General features: G+C 35.3%; 1 protein-coding gene across 3 annotated transcripts in view; it reads right to left on the bottom strand.

Moving 5' to 3' along the window:
* The window catches only part of RALYL (RALY RNA binding protein like), a 388,415-nt gene that overhangs the window by 274,849 nt on the left and 86,957 nt on the right, over positions 1-26,609 (bottom strand). Inside the window, exon 1 of one of the 3 annotated variants that reach the window (XM_048329275.1) lies at positions 24,430-24,510. The exons of the other annotated variants lie outside the window; for them this stretch is intronic. The gene's annotated coding sequence lies outside the window, so the exon portion shown is untranslated. Of the gene's footprint in view, positions 1-24,429; positions 24,511-26,609 lie in introns of those variants that run through there. 3 annotated transcript variants of the gene reach the window in all.

Below are 26,609 nucleotides of genomic sequence, written 5' to 3'. Positions count from 1 at the left end.
ATGGAAACAATGTTTTCAGAAGATATTTTGAACATTCCTACTGTTCCAAAGTTTACCTAATACATGTCTTCCACAACAGCTTTGTAGGAAATTTGTGTAAAGAAAAATTAGATAATTTTTTTTTATTCATTATTCAATGCTATTGAAAACTAGAATCTAACATATCAAGCTTAAAATAAAGAATTCAAGTATTTGGAAAGTCTATATTTCATTGATCTTGCTGCTTAGTTGTACTTTGGATCAGAAAAAAAATAATCCCATCTGTTTTTCAGTTCATTGACCATAAAATCTTTAAAGATTATTTTTTTATATCCCTTATAATGACTTTTTTTCCTTTTAAGTTCCAAGTGTACCATAATTTTTTAAAAGGTAGTCCTTAGTCCTTGATAGTCTGTTCAATCAACTTTAGTGACACAGAAATTTAGAAGTTTCCTACTTGGTGATGAGTAACCATCATTTTTGGAGCAAATAGTGTTCAGAGAGTTTGGAGGAGTTAGGATGAAGTGCTGGACAGACAAGAAATACAAAAGTTCCCATTCATTTTTCTGCCGAATACATTATGTTTCCTGATTAAAATATGAGTATTGTAATCGCAATTATAGTGTTACGGTTGTGTAAAGAACACTTGTATATCCATTTTTATTTTTGCCATCTTGTGTTTGCTCTTTTATTGTTCTTTCCACTCTTTTATATCATATTTCAAATTATGAATTAAACAGGTTGCATCTAGAACTGCCAATACTGTTGATTCAATAACTTCTACTGAATTCTTTAAATCACTATCAGGGACTTCTTTCTTAATCCTAAAGTTCAAATAATTTATGCAGTTTTAATATTAAATATTAAGTGATATTTATTATTTTATTACAATTATACAAATAAACTCCTAAGTTTAATAGTTTTAAAAAAACCCTGCTAGTTTAAGTAAATATCACCTTTCCCTCTCATCTACAAAAGATGTGCATATTTTGTAAGGCTGTTTTTGCATGCCAAATGTCTTCAGAGCTTGCTTTCTGTTTTCAAACACAGTGAATTTACAAGCACACATTATCAAATGAGGCCATCCATGTAGTAAGAATTTTATAATGCTAGTCAGAAATTTTTGCCTAGCAAATATCAGCATTTATTAAAATCTAACCCGTGATATTTCACTGGGAAGAGGAAAAATTTTCTTGGCTATTATATGCTTGGCTTTATATCAGTTTTCCTAGCTTTAGAATTACTTGAAGAGTGCTTCAGAATTGGTTTTGTTTTGTTTTCTTTTTACTTTTACTTCCTATTTCTCTTCTCATAGGTTTTATTTTTGATTGTTTGAATGTAGCTGTTCTCACACTGGTTGCCTAAATATATTGCAGACCTTTCTATGCCTCCAGCAAGAACACCATCAAGTTATGAGGATAACACACTCTCCCCTTTCTGCCATAAGGAATCTCAGAGACAATCAATGAAAAGCCATCGTTTGCAGTTAGACCCTATCTGCCTTTCTGGAGAGGAAAGCTGGGGATGCAAATAACATTTGCAGAGCAAGATTTCACTTTCAGAAGAAGGATCAGAGAACAGTTGTTAAAAACTGTAAAACCAACATTACAGGAAAAGAGAAGCCAGTGGATGGCCAGAAACTACAGTTGTGATTTGGGTTATTTACAGTATCCCGTGAAATAATTGAATCATTGTTCACCTGAGCATAGAGGCTGACTGACGTGCAGGCTGAAGGTAAAGGGTATTTGTCCTAAAACCAAAATCCCAGCTGCTTTTTGTTTCACCAGTGCTGCAGACATGAATTTTGTGTTCTTTTAGGCAGATCCCATACTCTAAAAGGGCACAGTGTGACCTTAGGAGACTTATTTTAAAAGAGAGTAAGAAACTTGTCAAAAAAGGCATGTTAATATACTGCTTGGAGTTCCAAAGATGAAAATGTCAAAGAATTTGTTTCACCAGCTACTTTTTCTTTCAGTATAGACTAAAGAAATTAAAATCTTTACCTTCTGAATCAGTGGGATACATCCCATCAATTTCAATAGCATTAGAATTTTTTTCCAATATTTCTTCAGATTTTTTCCTATATTTCTTCTCCATTCATATATGAAGAGATGCACAGCACTGAAACATGCCTCATGTCTGATGTGGCAGGAAAAATCACATACAAAAAATCATTTACAAGCCTTAGTAAGCTTATAAGAAAATATTCCTTCACTGTAAAACTCAGTACCTGTAGAAGATCCTTGATTTAAAATATGGGTTTATGAGAATTTCTCTCTTATATAACTTAAAAATCCCCTTAGCTCTTTGTGACTGCCAGGTCCTAAAAACTGAGGTCCAGAAAAAAAGACTGATTGATTACAAAGTTCTCCATGTGGCCCATTCTATGAGCTTTTTGCAGCTTGAGATAAGCATATGTATTGGTGTATTACTGTTAGCTCCACTGAACTTCAGTTGGACCAATTTTCCCAGAAAGTCATGTTCACTGAAAGTACTGCTGTATTTTTTAAAAGCTACAAATTTACAGCTAATATGAAAAATTTTAAAATCTTATTCTTATAATGGATCTTAATAACAGCTTAAAGACAGTAATTAGTCAGTTTATCCCTAAAATCAAAATAATGAAGGAGGTTATGGCTCAGTAGCACTCTTAGTAACTCTAGGTCCTGGTCAGTCCCTTACGCCACAAATCCCAACCATTATAAATTCTTCTTTCTGACTTTCACCCCTATCCTTCTACCCTCTGCATATCCATCAGGCAACTGCTACAGAAATGACAAATATTAAAAAAAAATTTAAAGAATATATACATATCTATATACCTATACACAAGTATGCATATCTTTCCAAGCTGCTGACAGAACACTCTTCCCTATGCAGACTTCCCCAAACAAAGCTTTCCTCCTTCTAGCTGGGAATATGAGAAGGAATGGAGTGACAGGATAAAGTGTGGGGAAGTAGACTAGCATGGAGAATTTTGCAATGTCATGAGACATATCACAGCAAAAAAGGTTAAAAGCATGAGAATAAAACCCTCTACAACATTTGAAGATTGCTGCCTGAAGCACAAAATAAGCTACACATTCTTTCTCACAGTTCTTTACTGTCTGAGCTATATTAATATCCAACCCACATGATGTTGGCCTCACTCCTTTTTGGTCATATAGCTCCCAGTTGCTTTTCAGCCATCTTATTCAGGCTGTACTTACAAAAAACCCCAAACGAAACTAAACCAAACCAAAAAAACCCAAAAAACCAAACAAATAGAAAACCCCAAAACAAAACAAAAAAACCAGAAACAAACAAGCCAAAAAACAAAAAAAAAACCCCATGAGGTTTTTTTTTGCTTTTTTATGTGCCACCTTAAAGCAAAGCCCAAAAACTCTTGAATTCTTCAGACTACTGGTGTACTACTGGGGTTACTGTAACAGTTATTTTCCACCAAACCTTTCTCCCTCTTTAAAGAATTAGAGACTAGAACTAATAAGTGAAGATAACTATAGTCTCACGTTTCTACGTATTTTATGTTTTTTCCTAATAAAGTCATTATTATTACCAGAGGAGACCAACATTTAGTTCTGGATAAATTAATATAGATTTAAATTCAAGCAGTTATATACTAGCCAGTGGAAAAAGAAGGGTATTTACAAGTGAAGATAATTTATGCTATTTGCACATTATGAGTGTAATTTTTGGCATGAACCACCTAGCTAGATCTGTATAAGATAATATATAAGGGTCAATCAACAAGGAATTTTATGGACAGGGTGCTGGAATCCAGTCACCAAATATGAGTGGAGTTGGAAAAGGCTGCCTATTACATTGATACCTAGATTTTGTTATATTTTGTATTGGTTAAAATGACATACACACAAGAACAAACCTAACTAATAAGTAGAGATATGAAAAGTATTATGGAATTATTACCTAGCACCCTAGGGTTTAAAAAATTCCAACACAGGTTTATTGTAAAAATTGTACATTAATCATATATCCTGAGCCTAATTCTGTTAAGATTAGGAAAAAAATAAAAAGCAATTAAAACAAAAATCAGTTCACCTAGTGAAAAGTGCATCCACTCAAAGTCTTTTAAAATAATTTCCATGAATTTTTAAACATCAGAACGCCATTTGAGTGAATCAAAATTAGGAGTTCTCATAATGTTGTAAGACTGAAACATATAATAAAATAAAAATGTTCATAATTTTTACCCTTTCATTGTAACTACTGTTTACTTTTCACAAAAGAGATTCACTATATTGTGTCCTTTCACATATACACACATATACATATGTATATACATGGGAAAATTTAGAAAATAATGCTTTGTTTCATGTGGCTCAACTGCCTTCAAAATGTGTTATTTTGTTTCTATTGTCTTTCTTTTTGGAAAGAAAAACATGCACTAAGCACACTATTTTGTGTAAGCTTTTTAAAAATATCTGTACAGTGAAGTTCTTTACTAAACAGTATAATTCCAGTGTATTTATTCAACCTATTTCTGATTCAATTTAGTTCTGAGCTATATTATTTGCTTTACATGCATAAACACATTGTAACTCAAGAAAGTACAACCTAGCATCTCCTTCCTTGCGATTTCACCTTTTCTGAATATCTGAGCTATTTTCATTAATCTCGATTTTCTCTCTATGTGAAAACACATCAACAAATGAAAGGGAACTCTGATAATCTACAATTATCAAAACTGAAATACCTGGCCTATTTTTGAGACAGGTAAAGTGTTTGATCCTCTCTATAGGCCAGTGTTCATCAGCAGGCTGAATCTGTATGTACTTAGCATAATGATTTGTATTATTCAAGTGTTTCAAAAAGATGAAATAGTTTTCTCTAAGAATGACTTTGATTCAGCAGCAGAATGATACATGTTAATATTCAGCAAGAACATGGCTAGGTAGAATTGATTAAAATATATTCCCAACTGTTTTTAAATAAATCTTTTTAGAATTTTTTTTTAGATTTTACATTATGAAAGTAACTATATATTATTAATAAGGCCCTCAGAAATTCCATCTAAAGTAGTATGGGTCAAGTGCTTCTGCCATAGTTACACATACAAAAATATTATATTTTTAACTAACTAAAACATTGGAAATGACAACATAGTATATTTTATATGCATCTAGACCATTTATATAGAAGTAAGCACAGTGTTCTGGGAAAATATCAGTGTTCTCCAACAGGATTTAAGTACTGGCCTTGATCCCCAAGCTAATTGCAACACTTAAAACTTTGCATTTCTAGTGGAGTGAGTGATGATAATTTACATCTGATAAAAAGAATACATGTATCAAGTGTATTCATATGCATGTTTGTCACAGATGTGTATATGTGTGGTGACACATAAAAGCTTCAGCTTATGTACTTTTAGTTGGAATTTAGCTGGCATTTGAAGAAAGAATAAATTCTTCAGGTGAAAGCATTTTTTCCAATTACAGCACATTATTGTTTCATGGTCATTTGAAAGCAGTGGTGTACCCAGTTCCAACACTGCATTTTAAAACAGCTTTTTTAAAATTATTGCTGCTAAGGAAAAATAATCAAGACTATAAAAAAAAAAAGAATTCTTTAAGGTAAGGTATATTGCATTCTGGTTTAAATTATTGCTTAACACTGGGAATTTAAATTCACTCTATAAAATACAGCACTTTAGATGATGACAAGTTAATCCTTGGGCACATAATGGTCCTGTGTCACTCTTTAGGAGATGATTAGAAAAAAAGCAGCTGAACTCCAAAGGCAACTCCACTCAGAAAACCTACAGACATGGGAGGGTACAGCTCTGAGCCTATGGACCCACTAGACAGTGCTTACTGCAGAGAGCAGGGCAACATTCATCTGTCCAGCACCACTCACATGGAGCTACCAGAACCACAGCAGGAAGTCAGAGAAACTCAGCACTACTGTGTTGTCCCTGAAGCTGAAGCAACAAGAGAAGGGATCCGTCAGAAATGCCTATTTTACAAATGTTGGGATTTCAGGCATTGGAAGTTTCACATTTTAGACATTGAAATATGCTTCTCAGGGAAGTGAAGGATTTATCCCTGGGAACATTCAAAAGACATGGATGTGGCACTTAGGGATATGGTTCAGTGGTGAATATAGCCTTGTTGGGTTAACTGCTGGACTCGATGATAACAGCAGTTTTTTCCAACTTAAATGATTCAAGGATTGTATGATTGCAGTAAGGTCAGACCACTTTGGAAATGAGTGGTACATCTTGTATGTGTTCAGCTCAAAGCTTAATGTGAAAATCTTGTAAGTTCTGTTGTAATTACATAAAAGCTATCTGAAGAGATCTAAAATTATAGTAAGTCAAATGAGTGTTAAGTTGAAAATTAGGATATCTATATTTCCTTGAATTTGGAGACATGAAAGTATTTTAAGATAGAATGGGACATGAAATAACACTCAAGTTATCATAATTCTCAATTTATCATAAGACAAGCTTATTGTGCTGATGCCAGATTTTGTGTTCTTAAACAATCTGTGGATCAGAGAAGAGGGCTAGGCACAAAATCTTCAGTAAATTATGGATAAATTGTTAGAACAGAATCTCTCTATCTTTCTGTTTGAACTTCTGCTATTAGAACTTTATTGTAATTTATTGAATAAAGTATCATTGAGGAAGGAAAAAAAGGATTTGTAAATACTGGAGAGAGGACCAGGGATTTCCTTTAGACAACAGCTTAACATGACAGAAACTAAGAGCCCTTACCTGTTAATATTTAAGACATATCTTTATTAAAACAAATTTCATTTTCTCAATGACATCGTGCAGAACCGAATTCCTCCCAAATGAATGACACAGGCGCTTCTGTGGAAATATCTAATTGGAAGACAATTATTCATGGTGGTGCTGAAAGTGTTACAGAAACTGTCACATCAAGTTTGTAAACTGCCAATCTACGTCAAGTCTCTTAGAAATTGCCATAAAAAAATTAACACTTTTTATAATTAAGATTTTTGAATGAGCAATGATCAGACCCTTGAAGAAAATGTCTGCAGTAACACTCCATTATGAAAGACAAGATGCAGGAACCAGTTTTTTCCACAGGCATCACATGAATATTTTTTGCTATGTTTTCTAGTTATGCAAAACCCCCTAAAATAATCCTTTGGATTTTTTTCTGGGGGAAAAATCAGCCTTAAAAATATATGGTTTTTTAATGAATCATTTAAAAAATATATCTCCCCACATTTCAGAGATATTTACCATACATGCAAATTTTACTAGTGAAAAATATTTTGTCAGCTTCATATAGACTATTCCTGTGGGCTAGCTCTGCATGTATTCAGTTAGTTGTTGCTTGCTTTTTTTTTTTTTTTTCCCCAGATTGGGTTAAAGCCTTTTAAATTAGACAGAGTTATAGTAAGTGCTCTGGCCCCAAAGGTTTAAAATTTGTTAATCTGTGTGAAATAACAGGTAGTTTGTTCAGGGTAAGCAAAGATAATAATTCAAGGATGAGTATAGCGCCCAAAAGCACAGATTCTTTCTTCAAGCTACCATGGTACAGCAAGATTAGACCTTCCAAATCATTGTGGGATTAGGATAGTTTTTGCTGTGTGTCCAGACAGTTTGTGTTTTCGGATACTAGTGCAGATCCATGCTTGTGATGTGGAACTTGGAGTAAGAAAGGAAAAAGGAGGAGAAGGAAAAATTTCTTCCCTCTGTTAGCCACTGGTTTATGATGATGTCTTCTGGAGAAAACCTTGTGGCAAGTGAACTTCCTGTGTTCCCTCCTTGACTCCCCAAATCAGACCACTACTGTCCACACCTCAGCTGTTGAACACTAAAGCACTTTGTCTTCAGTTATAACTTCGGCAAAGCTGTTGTGTGAGAAGTCAGACCAAGTATTACACATACTGAACAGTCACTTTTCCTTCAAGTGTATCAAGTTTTTTCATCTCTCTTTTAATCTACTCTTCACTACAAAAAAATTTGGTTTAGAATCAAGTTCTACTTTAAAAATATTAATGTTTTATAGAAAAGTATTGCAAGTTATTAGCAAACTGATATTGATTTTTAGCTACAGTTTTGAAGACCTTCCTAAACCCTTAATGGCAAAGCCACAGCAAGACAAGAGGCATGACCACAGCATTTTTTCCCTAAATGAAAGCTTTTTCATGATTACTGCATTGCTTTATTATTCACACTCCTGAATATGTTCTGAATACATAGTTATCTTGTACAACGAATAGTTACCCAACTGAAATCAATACAGGCCAGAAGCAGCAGAATATATACTCTTAGAAACCCCAAAGCTAAAACGTTCCTAGGTATGAGGTCCAAGTAGAAAATATTATACCAATTTTGGTAAGGCTACTTAATTATCTGTTAATATAATCTATAAAAGGGCTCTTTATGGACAAGAAGTGCATAAGCACAAACTTTATATCCACAAGAAGTGCATAAGCACAAACTTTAAACAAGAAGTTTAAGCTGTTTGTATCAGTAAAGCAGCATTTAAGGTATCATCATCAGTCCAACAAAAGCAGAAAGCGACAGAGGGATTAACGAAACTATTCATGAGAATGACAAATGTCAACAGAGAAAAAGTATCAGTAATGTGGGGGTTTGGCCCATCAAGAATTCTAGAGGTAAATCTTTAACCACAACACGATGACAAATCTTGCATCTGCTGAAGACCTGATCAGATGTGGGACTTCAGTGGAGCTGTCAGTCCTAGGAGACTGTAATATTCATGAGCTGCCCTGATCTATACGTGGTCAGAACCACCTTGGACTGCAGCAGCAGGCCAGTTCTCCCCAACACTTCTACTCAGATGCATCCCTTCCAAGATTGACCATGTCCCCTTGTTTTAAGTAACTGAAACTTTTCCACTAACAAGAATGCTTTCAGGAAGCCACAGTGGCCATTTGAAAGTGGGCATTTTTTTCCTGCTATGATCATCTTGAGATGTTTCTCAAGTTCCCTTAAAATCTTGTTTTTCTAGGCATGTGTTTCCTCAGAAAAAGCATTATACCGGAGCATCACTGGTATAATATACTCATCACATAGAGATTCAGAAATGTGCAGCCTGATTTTTCACTCAGACGTTGTAGATGATGTTTTTCAGTCTTAGAGTAATACCATCTATATTAGGCCAGTAAGTATTTTATTGAAAATCTTATTAGCGGTATATGCTTATGTCCTCAGCATGACTAAGTTATCAAAAAATATAAGTAACTTCTCATATTAATTAAGTGTGCAAGACCATCTGAAATTTGACAGAACTCAATGGAAAAACTCACATTAGCTCAAATGGGTCTTGGAGGCCCTTAAAATCAAGTAAATATTGTAAGAGTTAACATTTGCTTGTGAGGAAAAAAGAAAAATTTAAGTGGAAATGTGTGTTTAATGTTTGAATTTATAATGTCTAGTTATGAACCACTTCTGGAGATTACTGTTAAGTAACAGGAAAGATGAGAAAAGTTTGCAGGGCTATCTGATGTCGAACAAGTACTGATTCTTTTTCTGAAGATTATGTACAGCTACTTTTCTCAAAAATCCCTTTTTTTTAAAAGAAAACCAAATACATTAACAGATTTTAAAAACCTTGCTCTTAGTTTCACGTTTCCACATTTACATGTGTCCAGTACCCCAAAAATTCATTTTGAAATCATCACATCATATGTAATAATAGCTGGAGTAGTTACTGTTATTTCTAGGCACGACTGAGAAACAAAGTCTTTTTTGGCTATTATATGGAGGTTATTTGTGTACTTGCTAGGGCAAAACACATAATTAAAAAAGTGAGAGAGACTAAGTAGTAAAATAGGTGTTAAATGCTACTATTATGGACCACTGAAGTTTATGTTTGCTGATTAAAGTGCAGAAGAGATAAGATGACATGTAAGTAAGTATTCCTAATGTGACAGTGAAATTGGCTAAGCACCAGTATGTATTATCCCCTGAAAGAAAAAACCTCTTGGTTATACTTGTTCTGAGACAAGGTCTGAGGGATAAGCAAGCAGGGACCATCTAAGAGCATTTTACAAGACACTCTATTTGCTCAACTCATACTGCTTCTTTTACCACCTCAGTTTTAGAGAGACTTCTCCATTTTAAACTACTGACTTTAGTGAGTTATGTCTTTAACTCCAGGCATAGCTCATATTTAATAAGAATTCCTGGAAAGTACTTATGTCTGTAGTCAGGCACATTCAGGTCTCTCTCTTGTTACTAGTGCTCTAATCTTCCTCCTAATACATTACTTTTCCCCAAAAGCCCTGCAACTAAGAAGACAAACCTCCACATCCCACTGAAAAATATTGGAGAAGTAATTCAAAACTTGCTTTTATTTTAAGAGCTTGAAGTTTTGCAGTACCAATGATCATCATTTTTCTAAAATTTTATTTTAAAAAGCGACTGTGGAAACCGGTACATCAGTAATGGCAATATTGCTGCCAGATTAAGACAAAGGCTCATAACTGCACACGTCACTGGGCTTTATTTTCCTAGGCAGAATGCTCGAATCTGTTAGGTGCATTTTCTTGGCCCAGTTGAGTTGGCACTGCAGAACTGCAAATCTTGTATAAGTCTTAACTATTATTATCTCTAATGATGCTACCACCATATGTCACAAGTTACTAATTGATAATAACACCAGTAGCAGTAACATTCAGATTTCAGACTAATGATCTAAAATAGATTCCTCTTGTAATTCTTGCTAAGGAGGATTACATACTGAATTTATGTAACACTTCAGTTGTCTAGATATTTTGTAATCTTTCTAGAGAACATTTTTTCTATTGTCTTGCCTAGCTCTCATTTGAAATGACTTGACTGCAACTTCATTCCTACTTGAGGTAGTCATCATACCAGCATTAGAGGACCTCAGAATTATGCAAGAGGAAAAAAGTATTCTTATCCTCACCAGAGAAGACCAAGGATATTTAATTACACCCAAATATTTAATTTGGGGAAAGGAGTGTTTTGGGGAGTTTTGGTTAGTTTTGTTTGTAAGTTTTGTTTAATCTAGACGGGAACAGCTTGAAACCCCCAAAGCTATCTATTTACAAAACTAGAAATTACTTGTTGTCCCCTATAAATCAAAAAAATCTATAAAAACAGTTTGTCTGATATGAGGTGAAATTACTCTGAAGATCAAGTAAAATTTTCAAATAAAATCTTCCTTTTCTAGAAACTAAATAAAAGAAACACGTCACAATATTTTCAAAATCTTATGAACAAAATATAATCCAACTGAATTTTCAGAAAGCCTTGAATCCCGCCCTCTGAAACTGAAATTCTGTAAACTCTGTCCATCCAAAGTTAAATGCTTGTGTGATTAAGGACAGTCATATAAACTCTGTGGCTTTAATATATCTACTCAAATCTTTGAAATAAATGCATATCGTACCGAAATTAAATAGCTGCTTAGGGCTCCTATTCACAGGTAAAAACTCCTGAACACATAACTTCCAAGAACATACAGGATTACTTTGTAGTCTGAAATTATGAGGCAATAAACATGACTAATAGAGGCTCACAAAGAAGACTCAATTATGCTGTGATCACAGACGAGACATCCTGCCCAGAACAGTACATATTAAAATATCTCTGGTGATGTAGAACCTGGCTGCTGTGTCATCTATTTAATATCTGTTCTGTTTATATTTGTGCACAACTTTTTAAAATATCAAAAATTTTTGTTATGTCAAAATGTTGCTGATTTAGTGACATTATCTTTAATCATTTACTGAGATACTATTTTTCAGCACCAACACATGGTGTTGTTTTTTTCAGTTTTAATTGACATTGCTAGCATGGATTAGAAAACATCTGATTTCTATTTGATATATATTGGAGTTCCACGTCCTTTTCACTTTGTGTGTCTCTATCTGACTTAGCAGAAATTTAGTAGCAATTTAGCATTAAGAAAAAATATGTTTCCTTCTGTTTACCACTTGCTAAATTTCAGATGACTGTCTCATAAAAGTTAGGTTTTTAAAGCTGTGTGAGAATTGTCTGAAGAGGCTCATGTTCAGGATGGGACCCTGGCCATGGAGCAGGATGTCCACATACACACGCAGGAAACACAGCTGGGGAGGAGTGTCTGCTCCCACAGCCAGGGCTAGAACTGTGCTGCACCCCAGGACCCGGAGAGGTCCCCCATGCTGAGCTCCTGGCTCCCTGTGCCCTCATTAGCTAATGTCAAGTGACTTCAGTTCTCTTGCCATTCCCCCTGCAACAGTGACAGGCACATAAGCACATCCTGAATGCAAGGGAAAGGAGAACAGATGGAGGCAGATAGGGGAGCACATGGAAACTGTGGGACCATATTGGCAGTAGTCATAACACATCACCAGCCTGACTGTTGGCATGATCCCTGGAGGCATCCGAGCAAAGGGGAGGGAAGGAGGGATTTGAAGGCGATCATAAAGTAGCCCAACAGGCAGTTACAGAAATCTCTTCTCAAGCATGAGGGACAGTGTACAGCAAAGGAGGGCTTGCTGAAATCCATTGTGGAATGCTGACATCAGGAGTCACCTGGGAGCAAGAGTGAGGCGTTTGACACCAAATGGGAAATAAGCAGGGAGGAGTGATATTATGAAGGGCCTTGAAATTTAGCTATTTAACATCTGATGCAGCACAGGAAAAACAATATTGCCAAAATGACTGGCTAGCAAAATGTTGTTTGAAGCTGCAGTGTTTATGCATATCTGTAGATACAAAAATGCTGCTAGCTAGGATTTTCTTGCTATTTTCTAAGCCCATGAGAGACTTTTCTCTCTCACAGAAGAGGTAGCAGAGTTATGTAAACAAACAAACACCTGCAGCCTTGAAAAGTCTTGTTTATGGTATAGTAGAAAAATATTTTGACAATGGATGTTTTAGGATTTTAGTCAATCACCCCAAGGGGTGGCTGATCCTTTGTCCAATTAGACTATGAAGAAAAAAGTCTATAAAAGAGTTTGTAAAATAATTAAATAAATCAATCTTGCTGCACAATTCCTGTCTGCTGGATCTTCTCTCCTCCTCCCTATGGCTGTGGGACACAGTGATATACCCTAGGGTTGCAGTAATACATATCAACATAGAAATGACATTTGGGTAACACTATTAAAACAGAAAGGTTTGATTTTTTTTTTTCTATATTCAAATTAATTTCAAAACCTCCTGCATTCTTCATAAAACAGAAGCATTGAAATATAAACAAAAATAAGGTCATCTAATGAAAGAAACAACTGGCATAATTTGACCAGTTACATTTCACTGCATAATGCCACCATTAATTCTAGCAACATTGCTGGTGGAACAGGCTGAAATTGCCATTTCCAACAGAAAAAATATTTTGGAAGACAACCAAACTTATGATGGATGTAGGCAGGCACAAATCCATTTAAGCCAGTGATGCAGCACTTGCGTCTGTCAACTGTAATAGTCTCTCTTGATATTTCATGAAGTTTATGACAAACAAATTACAATATGGGAAGAAAGAAAAACTTGCAATGTACTGCACTGAGATATAGATATGGCACAAGAGTTACTTATCAAAACATGCCTGTTCCACTTCATACAACTTCAGTCACAGAAGAGCTCACAGAAAATATAATACAGGCAAAAGATACAAAGGTTTTGAAAAATTTAAATACTGAAGAACACTCTAAACAACAGATTACTTTGCCCTGTATTTAAAGTGCCACTCATAGCACTCATTTTAACCCTCAGTTATCTCAAACTATGTATTTGCAATTCTGATACCTACAAGAAAGGTCAGATTAGTCTCTCAAAGACTATTAAGTGATAAGTAGATTTACAAATTATATTTGTCCTCTTTAGTATCGAAAATGGTCTAAAGATTTTTTTTTCTATCTACCTTCAGCAACTTACCTTCTATATAATATATCTAATTGTTAAATAAGAAATTATTCTTTCTTTATAAGAAAGAATTCCATATATTTAGCAAGCTGTTCTGAAACATCATGTAATACAAAGAAGCTAAATTATTTAACCACTTTTCCTAGAATAAAGTTCCACTGAACACAGGAGAAAATTAACTAATTGCCATCATTTTTTTGGTCTTCTATAGAGTATAATTACCAGTAAGATCAGCTTGGCTTCCCAAACACTTTCATAGATGACCTCAACTTCTCATTTTCAGGTCTTTTCCCAGATAGATACATTCAACATTGACAGGTTGTTTTTCTTCTTGATTTTTCAGAAGTCAAATCAAGCAAAATTTAATTTTAGAGAGTAAAAAGATCCACTAAGTGCTTCCTAATGGAAATACAGCTTGGGTCTCCAATGAATTTTCCCCATCACACCACAGAAGATGGCAATTTTTATCCCTCCTTTGGAAGATTTTCATCCTATTTGCTATAGCATAACACTGAAAAAGTGTTTGAAAGCCTCAAGAGATACAGGATGTCATCTTTTGTTGATAACTAAATTGGTATGCAAAATGGTTAATAATCTCTTCCTTGACTAAAGGGGAGGAGTTACAGCTCTATAGAAAAAGATGAGTCAGGAGCTGCCTCCTGTAGAAAGCAGTCACAGAATATTCTTTGAAAACCAAAGAGCTCCCATCTCATATTAAAAACCTTTCTATACCTATTCCAATAAAGAGACTTTGGTTTCCACAGTTCTGACAAGAAAAAAGCCCAAGCCAATAAATTATTTTTTCTTTCACACTGAACTATTTGCAACACAGAAACTGCAACTTTATGATTAATATCGGTAGAAAAAGATAGAAAAGAGGAAGAAAACAAAAATTTGTCCATTACAGTAATGTACTACTGAATGTGTTCAAAGAAATACTCATAAGGCTGGAATGTTATACTTTAGGAGGTTAAAAATCTGAATGACTTCACACAATTTTTCACTGAAGAATAACTTTTTATCAAAGATGTTACTTTAAGGTTCCTGAACAGCACAGAGAATCCCACTCAGCTGAGAAGCTCAATTCCAATTGCAAGGAACAGTTTAGTTTAGGAGTACACAACTTACCTGTGCTCAGTACATATTAAGGTTTCATCCATCTCCAAAACCCAGCCCTTGCAATAAAATCTTTTATGGTGCATATATTTTTAGAGAAACACATTAAAACTTAATATCAGTTGAATTTAGTAACAAGAACAAGGATAAAGCTCATATAGCATCAACTAAAGTCAAATATTTAATATACCCTATTAGCATATCCAGCCTTTAGGACTTAATGACTGTCAGGTAGTTTAATATTCTGGAGCTCTGGTACAGCATCATAGGGACTGTAAAGCAGCAGTAGAGCTGAAGAGACAGATAATATATTTATTGCTTTCCAATGCTCCCACAGGCATGGAGTGCGATGTACAAATACACTCAGTTCCACAGATCTATCAGATCAGGTGATTAGGCAAAATTCTGAAGCAAGCAGGAGTACTGTTACAATTAGAAACAAACAAATGTTACAATTTGGGACCAAGAGAAATTAGAAGCCCCTGGCAGAGGTAATTGCAGTAAGAATTTATAAGCTTTGGATGCACTTTTCTGATACACATTGTATTTAATTTTAATCACAATAAGTGTACTTCCACACTACCCTCAATATTGTGTGTTTTATGTATTGAAGCAACCCTTTTCAAAAGAATAGCTAATATTTTAGTCCATTACAGAGTGTGCAAGAGCATAAGATTGATACCTAGTTTTCATGTTTTTACAGTAGACACTGGCAAGAAAGTGGCATACATTATTGTCATTTCCGATAATTATTTTCATTGGTGTAGCCTAATTCAAAAACCTCTTCTCTGATATTTATCAAAAATAGAAAATATTATCTGGAAGTTAATGAAATAAAAATTATGTTGTGAAAACAGCTGAAAATAAAACACCACCCTACCTTTAAAAATAAACACAAAATTAAGTTGTGAGAACATGTATTGGAAAACTGGTTTAAAAGGTAATATCAGAAGTGTGGAAATAGCAGAGCACATATTAACCACAGCATCTCATCACCCCACACTGCCTTGTGATTGAGGCAGGGCATGCCTTTAGTCATCCCTCAAAAACAGTACTCCCAAGGGTCTACCTGAATGAGTGTAGCAGGCACTCAATATTTATGCTTTCATATTACCTAACACATGCAAGGAAGTGGATCCCTACCTCATTTAAAACAAACTTTTCCACCACCATATCCATCTTTTTTCCCCACATTATTTCACTCTTGAAGGCTCCCTAGACTCTGAGCCTCTCAACTAAAATCGACTGAGACAAATCCAGCCTCTGAAGTTTTAGCAGAAGTCTGAGTCTTTCCACTCTAAGAAGTAATACAGTACACCTCAGCACTGTAAGTGCCTCCAGACCAAGTTTCTGTTTCAATATACTGACAACCATGTGGAATTGAGGAAAAAATAGATACCTAAGGATCAAAGCTGTTCTAGCATACCCTTGCCTCCTTAGAGAAGAGATCACATGAAACATGAAAGCCTTCCAGCAGATTTTCTCTCCCTGATCATTCAGCCACTTGTTGCCCTCCAGGAGGCCATAAAATTTTTCTACAGTGGAGCTGTTCATTTCTTTCAGCATCGTGTAAAAATCTCCCAGGACATAACTCTGGTAGGAGGTACATTTCCAGGGTCTGTGGCATGAATTCTACCTGTTGCCAGCAGCTGCCAAACTGGCAGGACCCAGTTAGGAAATACAGCTTAGAGGCTTTTACACTCTGGATCTCAGTCATTATCAAAATTTCACTCAACCCAGGTTTTTAGTTCCCCAGTAATTTCATGCATTCAAAATAATTGTTAAACTGACCATGATTTGTACAAGCAAGTTCTCTAAATATGGAAAGCTGGAGATCTTATACTAAGCAATGCATGGCAGTTATTTTAGGGAAGTGAGTGCAGCAAAAGATACCACTGTAAATAATAAAAAAAAAGCACATTTGTTGGACATGTAAGGCTAAATCATTAAATGTGGTGAAACTATTATGAGCTTTGATAGCACCTATATATGAAACATATGTATGCATAGAAAGATTTGTTACCTGTGTCACAATAGTGCCCTTTTTCCCCAAATCCCTTCTCTTCCCAAACTGGTTCTAGCAGATCTCTGGGGGGAAAATAAACCAAAAACAAACCAACAAACCAGAAACCGAAAAAAACCCCCCACTTGTGTTTGTGTATTTCTGTTGTTCTCTTCAGCTTGAAAGAAGCAGAACTCTTCCTCCAGTTAAGGGAACTTTCGAGCCACATGACCAGTTCTGTGGCATCTGGGCACCTCAGCCCGTCTGTTCATGCATATGTGTGCAGTACAGTGACAGCTTTACTGCGCATTAGTCAAGCATCATGTAGCACATTTCTTGACAGAGGCAAAAGCAGTTTATGACTTGAAGCAAATAATTTTATCCCAGGGGCTTCTAAGAGCCAGGCAAAAGGCCAGGGCTTAGGTCAACAGCTTGGGAGTTTGGCAAATATTTCCTATCATTATTTCTTTGCAAGGGTCTGTCACCTGATTGAGTTGAAGAATGGGACCATTTGTTATGAGAGAGAAGGCACTTGGAGACAACAAATATGGAGTTGCTGTGGCCATGAGCATGGGTTATTTAAGGGTAGAATCACAGAGCCTCTGAGACTTGAAGTGACCTCTTAAGATCGTCATGTCCACACCACCCTCTCTTCTCATTCAGGGCCAGCTACAGTCAGTTGCCAGGTTTGTGTCCAGATGGCTTTTGTATATCTCCAAGGCTGGAGACTCCACAAAGCTTCTGGGCAATCTCCCTGGGCAGTCTATCGCTTGCCACTAAAGTCCCTGTGTATACAGGGCTACCAGGAAAAGGAGACTTTCCCTCAGTATAAATTCATGTCTACAAACTGACACAGGCAGCAGGTTAAGCAGCCTGTATGAAGTCAGAACGCTACAAAAGCTCCCTCCAGCTAAAGGTAAGGGCAACGTTATGTGGTACCATAAACCCTTTAACTGCCCAGAAGTTATACATACAAAGCAAGGTGCAGTGAACCCTAAGCTAACACTAAGCAAGTTATCCCCCAGGATTGCATCACCCTGCTGTTTTTCTGCAGGGAAAGCACATACATGTATTAAACACAACTAGATAATACTCTTTGAAGCTGCCCATAGAGAGAATTGCTTTGGTAACACTGAAATGATACCTTAAAACATCACTACTCATGACTCTGATTTTTCTGGACATTTTAAAGGATAGCAAATTTTAAAAAATTAAACATCTTAGAGATTGACTGATAAAGGCCAATCTTCTGTAATAGATTCCACAGTGTATTAGAAGACTGTATCATTAATATGAAGGAAAAAAACAACCACAGAAAAATGGATTCCAGCACACAGACAAGCAACTCAGATTTTTCAGTAAGAAACTCCATACCTATTTAACTGTCTCTTCACTGACAGGAATATTTTATATCCCACTACAATTATCCATCAAGTACAGGAATACTAAAAATGTTTTACAAATACTTCATTCTTCTAAGTCAAGCATTTCTTAGAGAAATAAAAAATCCTGCCAGTTGCACTCTAAAGGTCATGCAAGCTATAAAGTCTAATAAAAAATTTCCAGATGGCAGCAGCCAATTTCCAATAAGATTTAATTTGGTTAATTGACTGTCTTATTTACTAATTTATAGCAGTATGCAGTTCATTTAAATTAACCTCATTTGCTGTCATGATTTAAGCAAGGTTAAACAACCTGGGATTTTTTTTTTTAATTGTGTGTAGGAATGACAGAGTCTACTATATAGTGACATACTAATATAGCCATCAGAGTCCCTCCTTTTTTTCTGGTTTTTTTTTTTTTTTGGTTGGTTTTTTTTTAGAGAAAAGAAATATAGGAAATATTGACTGCATCAAATTAGTTTAAAAACTATTTAAACACAGAAAATTCCTGTTATAATTACATTAATCTTTAAAAAAAACCCAAACAACAAACCCCTGGGTTAGAAGGGAAAACAAATGGGCCAACTAATGGGAATATGGAACTGACCTCAGCTGAGGGCTCGTACAAAAACAAATTGTCTAATGCATATGGTCATCAGTATTTCAGCTGTAGCACCAAGTCCTCCCACCTTGGTTCTGCAAAAAGTTAATCCACAAAATCAGCTTTAAAAACCTAATTTTTCTACCCTTTTTCGACATTCACTGGAAGGATAGAAGAAATCTCTTTTTCAACCCAAGCCCTGGTGACAATTAGCTAGTTCTCAAAGGAAGTAAAAGAAAAAGAAAAAGGCAGTACTAGGTTGCAATACGATATTTGTGGACTTCTGATTGCTTATCAGATTAATCTGGGGCAGTGCTTTGTTTAATCCTGAATTACCTTGGTAAGGGAAAAGAGTTTCCCTCAGAGAAAGAAGCTAGCCCTTGAAGTTATACAAAACTTTTCCATTCCTACAGACTCTTCTGATTGAAGCTTTTGTCTGAAAACTGAAACTTCCTTCTGAGGAAAAAGTTGCAGACCTTAATGAGATGCCTTGTCTTCCTTTCTTGGAAAAGCAAGAGTGGCAGCCTGGGAAGCCTGCAGAGATGGGGCTGGATGCACATTAGCTCCTGAACCCCAGGCATATCTGTCCCACTCAGACCACTTCTGGTCATGGTGCTGATCAGAAGTTGTGGAGAGCATAGGAGAGAAGTGGCTGGAGCATTTTCTAGTTCTTGAATGGCACAAAGTTAGAAGAATAAGCTTTTTCTGTGCTCACAATGTGTTCATTGGTGTTCAATGACAATGTCCTTGCTTGCAAGGTATTTTAATTTCAGAAAGGATTTTGGGGTTTAGTTTTGCCACTGGGTTTTAGATTTCTTCTTTGCCTTTTCCAGTTCTCCAGAGGAGGAATTTTTTTTTTGGTTTTAGTAGTGAAACCTACAAGTACAAAACAACGTAAGTGGAAGAATCTGAAGCTTGAAGAAAAAGGTTCTACAAACTCCAAACCCGTTGTTTTTAAGTCCCTGACAATGACTACTCTCAGAAATATCTATTATAAAAGACCACATTCTCCCGTCTATCACATAAAACTTCATTAAAAAAAAATTTTAAAATCTAATACACCTATAAACAGTACAGCTGGCTTCATTTTTAATGGGGCTTGATATATCTCCACATTAGGGAGCTGTTTCATACATAAGTGTTTTTATGAAATGTTGGCAAGAAACACGCATACAACGATGAAAATGTTGTGCAAGATGACTTATTGGAAGGTCAAGGATTGCTGTGACCATGCTCTGCTCACTGCAGTTCTCAAGTTTTCCTGACATTTATCACAAGTTCTACCCTTAAAAGTCAATCTTCCCCAAAACTCGAATCTAAAATCCCCTCAATATGTATAAAAAGCAGACTGTGCATCAACCTAAAGCAGGAGAGGCTATATTCATATTAGCATACCTGCTGTAAACTCTGAGGGCTATAGGTGCAGTTATGACAAGACTGCTAAATAACTCATTTGTACCTGATGCTGCAGAGATACCTGCTGCTCACAAACAGCAAAGATCTGGCTTGGATGTTGAATGTCCTTTGCCTTCATCACCTTACAAGTTTCCTAAATGCATTGATGACTTCAGAAAGTAATGATTTACTTATTCTATGCAGTGGGAAATCTTTCCTAGGTGCCTGAGCTAAGATGTCGCACTTCAAAGTGTTTTTAATGGGCAACTGCAAAGCAATTTCCTGCACAGAATTTGGTAGACTATTTTTCCTTCATCTTTTTCTTGTTTTCAACTAATATTCTATTACTGAGAAATAAGAAGCTCTAATTTCCAAACCAGCACTCAGAAATGCCTCGGCAGTGTGTTAATGCACAACTGGAGAGGAAAAAGTGGCTCCTGCCAAAGATGGCTCCTTCCCAGATTTCCTGTCTGAAACGAACATTCTCCAGCTTTTGAATGAAAGTTGACAATGTAGTGAAAACACCGAGGAAATATATTAAGAAAAAGTAGCACTTTCAGAGTAAATGTCATGCAGCTCTGCCTAAAACACATGCTCAGTACCATCTGTTGTATACAACCTGTGTGTCTCAGCTGCACTCTCAGCACATTACTGTTCCTCGGGGCATCACTGGGTGTTTTCTCACTCAGAAAATGTTGGATGTGGAATTGGATCGGTGGTATATTGAGATAATTCAGGGTGTAACACATTCATCTGATGAATTTGAAAAGAATGTCTGCTTTGGAAACACAAGAAAATTGATTCAGCACCCCACTAGATATATTTTGAACATACAGGTGGTTTTAGCCAGGCTCAGATTTCAGCCTGTGAGAAACTGGCACAGTAAGGCAGACACGGCAGTGATTTTCTGTTCTCATTTTGCTTCCATTATTGCCAATAACAAGAGAGTAGAAGAAGCACAGTGCTTCTGCAGATGATATAACTGAAGCTATCTTTAGGAACATTGGGCAGTAAGGAAAAGAGTATCTCTTGATTGATAAATTGCATTCTTAAATGACCCCACTAGTTCAACTGCTAAAATATATGCTCTGAAATAGGTATTGTCAGGCAAAGTGATGCAGGATTAAGAAGTGCTTTATTGTAAGGATTCTCCCTCTATTTCTTCCTAGTTGATATTTATCAGTCTTTTAACCTTTTAGGTTGGAAATTTTCCTCTTGTCTTAAATTGCCTGAACAAATACACAGATTCAATATTTCAGCTTTTGTTTCCTTGAATTCCGGTGGTAATTTTTCTGCTAAGAAATACAAGATAAGACTGCCAGAATGTATTTGGAAAATACAGTGGCTTCAATTTTGAATAACTAATCAGAAAGGATGTTTAAAGTTTATGATACTTACATGTATGTACATAGTGCTTACTATTGTTAAGAGGTTGTAAATGTGTATCCACTTGGACATCTGAAAATGGAAAAGCCACAACAGTTTTAGCAGTTCTCGGTTATATTTTCTTCACTGTTCTCTAACCTATAAATATAAATTCTACAATCTGGTTTTTTGCCATTATATGTTTGGATTTTTTTTTACTATTTACAGTGGTAAATTTTCCCATTTGTTAGTTTTTCTCCATCTGGCTCTGTCAGTCACAGTTGTTTTTTATATTTTGGATCAGCATGAGCTGCAATCATCATATTACTTAAATATTTATTGTTTAATATGGAAAAACACATATATAAAAATTAAAAACTGTGCCAAAAAGCAACTAGTTCTCTGAAAGTTTTAACAGAAATACCCCAAAGTCTTCCCATATTGTTAACAGTAATTTCTCTGTTGGCTTGTTTAGTTTTCATCTATTCTATTTCTATGTGCACAGTCTCTTCCTACTGTCAGTATCTTCTTCACCTCATTTGTTTTCACATGCTACCTCACCTGTCCACAGATCTCCTCAGACGCTAACTTCTTGACAAATGTACTGCTGCAGATCAGTCATAACACCTTCCTTTTCTTTTAAGCCAAGATATGAAAGTATAGGTTCTCCTCAAGTATCCACCATTCCTCATTTGCTTAAATCCTCCACTTCATTTTCTAGACTCACACAAACTCTGTGGGTGGAACACTTAACACAAAGTATTTATATTCAGCATCTACTGTCTCAAAAAAGTTTACCAATAAGAATGACTCCATGAACGTTCTTTAGGCTCCTTCTCTCAGTATCTTCCTTTTCTTTTCTTTTTTTAAATTTATTTTATATTATTTTTACCTGTGTCAAATCATGAAGTTGCAGGAAACTCTCCCATAGAGTAATACCTACAAGAGAATTATTTGCCTACCATCTTTCTATGTAACTATGGAAAACGGCAAAAAATTCTAATTTCACCTGTATCAGAAATTGGCACCTTGAGCCAGAAGTCAACTTAAACATCGGGGTTTTTCGTCTTTTATCTCTAACATTAGCTACTTGTGATCATTTTAACAAAAGTATATTACAAAGATAGATCCATTAAAAATTTTAGTGAATGCCCTGCATCTGTTCTCGAGAGGGGTTGATCTGATCAAGATGGGTAAAAGACTTATTATATCTCTTCAGTCCAAACACTACTTGATTTTTATAAGAGCAATTAAATCTGGAATAGTTTTTATTTGCTGTCTTGACTCAAACTCCTTATTTATTTTTACTGGGCAAACCTTTGGCATTATCTTGACCATAAACTTCCCTCTCAAATCTGTAGTATACTAGTCACAATCTTTTTGACAGACCTTCCTGCTACAGGGGTTTATCTCCACTCTACAAAATAGTGATTTAATGTCCATTTTTTGGTATGTTGTAATTTATTTGGCATTCCGAGCCATCAGTCCTGCCTGTTTATTAAGTTACATTAATATTGTCCTGACCCCTATATGATTCTGTTATGATGCATGATGACAGAGGTTCCTGACAAGTCATCTTGTAGTTCATTTAATTCTAAGAAAAGTTTTGCCTGTTTCTACATTTCTGCTACATTTGGTCTTCTGCAACTTAATGCAAAGCATATAAATTCCAATAGTAATTTTACACTGACTTTCATTATTTTAGGATTCAGTGTCAGTCTTTTGCATCATTATAAAATAATTATGCAGAGAGAAGGAGGCAAAAACAATGCTGGGAATCAAATTGCAATCTGGATCTTCTTTTTGCATCTTAAGAATGAGAATGTGCTAAATGCTCTGAATATATAACTTGACTGAAATGCATATGTTACATGTAAGTGGGAATGCAACTTTCAAGTGTCAATGCACATCCGGGATGTTTATTTCTACATAAACAGAACCAGAACATATGGTCAACCAATAACAGTATATCAGCAAGTATGTTTTACTCCTGAGACCACACCATGAAGAGAATGTGCAAGCATATGCTCCTTCTAGATATTGATTCTTGTCCCTATTCAGCTGTCTAGGTACAAAAACAATGGGATGCTTTTTAGAGAAATAGCAATATTGTTGATTTCAGTGTCAAACCACTAAGCCTTGAAATACGTTCTCCTGTGATTGCGCTCAAAATAGGAAAGATAAGATGTGCTAAGAAAAAAGTTTACTCTTCTCTATATCTCCTCTAATTTGACTTCCATCCCTTAAGCTACTTAAGAAGAGAGTGATGCCTTCCTAAACTTCTTAGAAAAGAGAAAAAATATGAGTACTGCACATCACCAACATAGCTTTTTCAGTTAAAAGGCAAAAGTCTAAAAGCTATAAGGACATTATTCCCATCCTCTGAAAGACAAAGTAAAGGTTTATTAGCTAAAACAGTAAATTTTGTCTAAAACATTTAAAATATTTATTTCTGGAAGAAGTTAGAGAAAAACAAAAAAAACAACAATCCCCCCCCACCCTGATAATTCTAGAAAAATAATTGTTCTCTCACATTCAAAATTAGGCCAGTAGCCATAAAAGTGAGTAATTAGGATGCATAAAAGATGGTAATGAGCAGAATATGATGCAGATGCAATTTGTATGATAAGAATGTAAAAGCAAGGAAAATAATATTTCATAAATTTCAGATTTTATAGAGGAAAAAAAGTGTAAGCAGTCAGAGAAATAACTACATTTTCAATGGACTACTTAAAATACAAACCTCATTCTTATGGTATTCTGTTTATGAGTCTCCCAAGCAAAATAAAGAAGAATGGACTCCTGGTTTTTAAGGCTATGTGTGGGAAAAACAGCACTGTTAAAAAGACTGTTTAGTTTCTGTATCTGAAAATTCCTTTTCCAACCCTTATTTGTGCCTGTCAGAAATGAGCTCTCTTGGCTGGCAGTTCAATGTACCAGCAGTAGTCCATCTGGCTGGAAACCCTGAGGAGGAGCTACATATTTGCAGATAAAACAGGCAGGACTGCAGTGAAGCTAATAGACGCAGGCAAAATGACATGGTGAACTTTCATTTTTAAAGAATGGGCTATGACATAAAGATGCAGAAAGTAGAATGAACAGAGAGAAAAAGAAAAGAGACTGGATTAAATTCTATTTGAGGATGTCTAGTTCAACCTACATATAAATTACAATACCAAGAAAACCATTGCCATGGTATTTTAAGGGAGTATATATCTGTGAAATAACAACATGGCCATAAGTAGTAACCCAAACACTACTACATGGTTGTTTCTATGACCCTATTGAAAGGTGAGTGCTACTATAGCCAGAATCATGTATATTTTTATTTTCATCTGTTTAGTCACACAGAATTACTGACTAGGTTTTGGTGCTATATAGCAAGCTGTCATCAGTTTCACTGAATACTGTATCCAGAAGAAAAATTTTGTGGGAGTACAATGTAGGCATATAAAATGACTTTTAAACATTCTGTAAATCATCTTTCATTGCTACACTTACAAAATTTGGGATTGTGTACGTGCCTTCCTAACAGGATTCACAAAATTCTAGGTCCTGGGACTGAAATATTCTTTCTCTCTGTTCAAGTCTAGATGTAACTCTTCTGTTTAAAACCATAAGAAATAGAGCAAGAGAGAGAATGCAGGGATTTCTTAACATTTTTCAGAGGAACATTATGTAATATATATGTTATGTATATAATTTTCCTGTAGGGAAAAATTTTGAGTTTTACAGTTCTTACTAACTTCAGCCAAAACATCAGGATCACAACACTATGCAGGGTCGGGATCACAAAGTCATTCTGAACTGAGAGAAAAATTTTCAGTTAAATGATTTAAATTCCTAAAATTTTAGCGGCATAACAGCAGAAAGTTTGAAATTTTCAGAGCTGAAATTTCAATACTTCATTTTTCCTGTTTTTCATCTTTGCTTCATAAAGCACTAAATGCAAGTAGTACTAAAATCAGTACTTAGTTATTTGTGTAACCACAAGGTGTTTTCCTACAGCACAGTTGCAAAGAAGTACCACTGTGCCTCATCTGGAGTCTGCCAACCTTATAAAGTGAAAAAGTTCCCAAACAGTGCAGCACTGCCAAAAGACTTAATTTTATGATGTCTCATGATATATTATTTCTCTTAAAATTTGTAGCACAAAGATCTGCAAATTACTGGAATATTTTGTTTTCAGTTTGAATGGATTAATGTCTGAAGTTTATGGTTAAAGTTTGTGGCTGAGTCATAAGCAAAATACATGTTACAAACTCATATCAAGTGACCAATCAAAACATTAATTATATAACCATTAAAAAAAAAATCATGACTTTGGAAGGTTAATTTTTTGTTTTATTTAAAAGAAAACAGGTTCAGGAATTTTATTATAATTGAACGAATGCTACAGCAGATTCTTGTGATTCATTAAAACTCGTATTTCACCTTTCAGTCTGCAACTGTGCTCTGTAATCTGCTGAGGTCCTCCAAATCAGTGCTCAGAAACAGAATAATTATTGTTCCTTCTTATTTAACTGCATTCATCTGAGGAGCAGAATCAAATATTTATGCTCCTTAAACCTTTTTAAAATAGAGTTATTGATACAGAAATTAAAATTGCATTTATAATTTTTGTCTCTCCTATACTTATAGCAGAAACCTTTAAAATCTTCATAGCATTGCCATTTGCTTAAAAAATGAATCTGGGTTCAACAAGTAGAATGCTTGAAGAGATGTTAGACTTAGAAAATAATTACTGCACTCATCAACTCCTGTAGAGGTTTTCTAAAACCTATCCCCATAGATTTAAGTCAAATCTTCATGGGGTAGAACTGTTCCCATTAATCAGAATGTATTTTAAAAACACAATGAGCTTTGGAATTGTGTCTCTGTTCCTTGGAAGAAAGCTCTCAGTCTTAGGAATTAAATTCAGTG

The sequence above is a fragment of the Corvus hawaiiensis genome, chromosome 26 (genome assembly GCF_020740725.1).
Source record: "Corvus hawaiiensis isolate bCorHaw1 chromosome 26, bCorHaw1.pri.cur, whole genome shotgun sequence".
In the NCBI taxonomy this organism is placed as follows: domain Eukaryota; kingdom Metazoa; phylum Chordata; class Aves; order Passeriformes; family Corvidae; genus Corvus; species Corvus hawaiiensis.
This window is presented reverse-complemented; position numbering and strand designations above follow the sequence as displayed.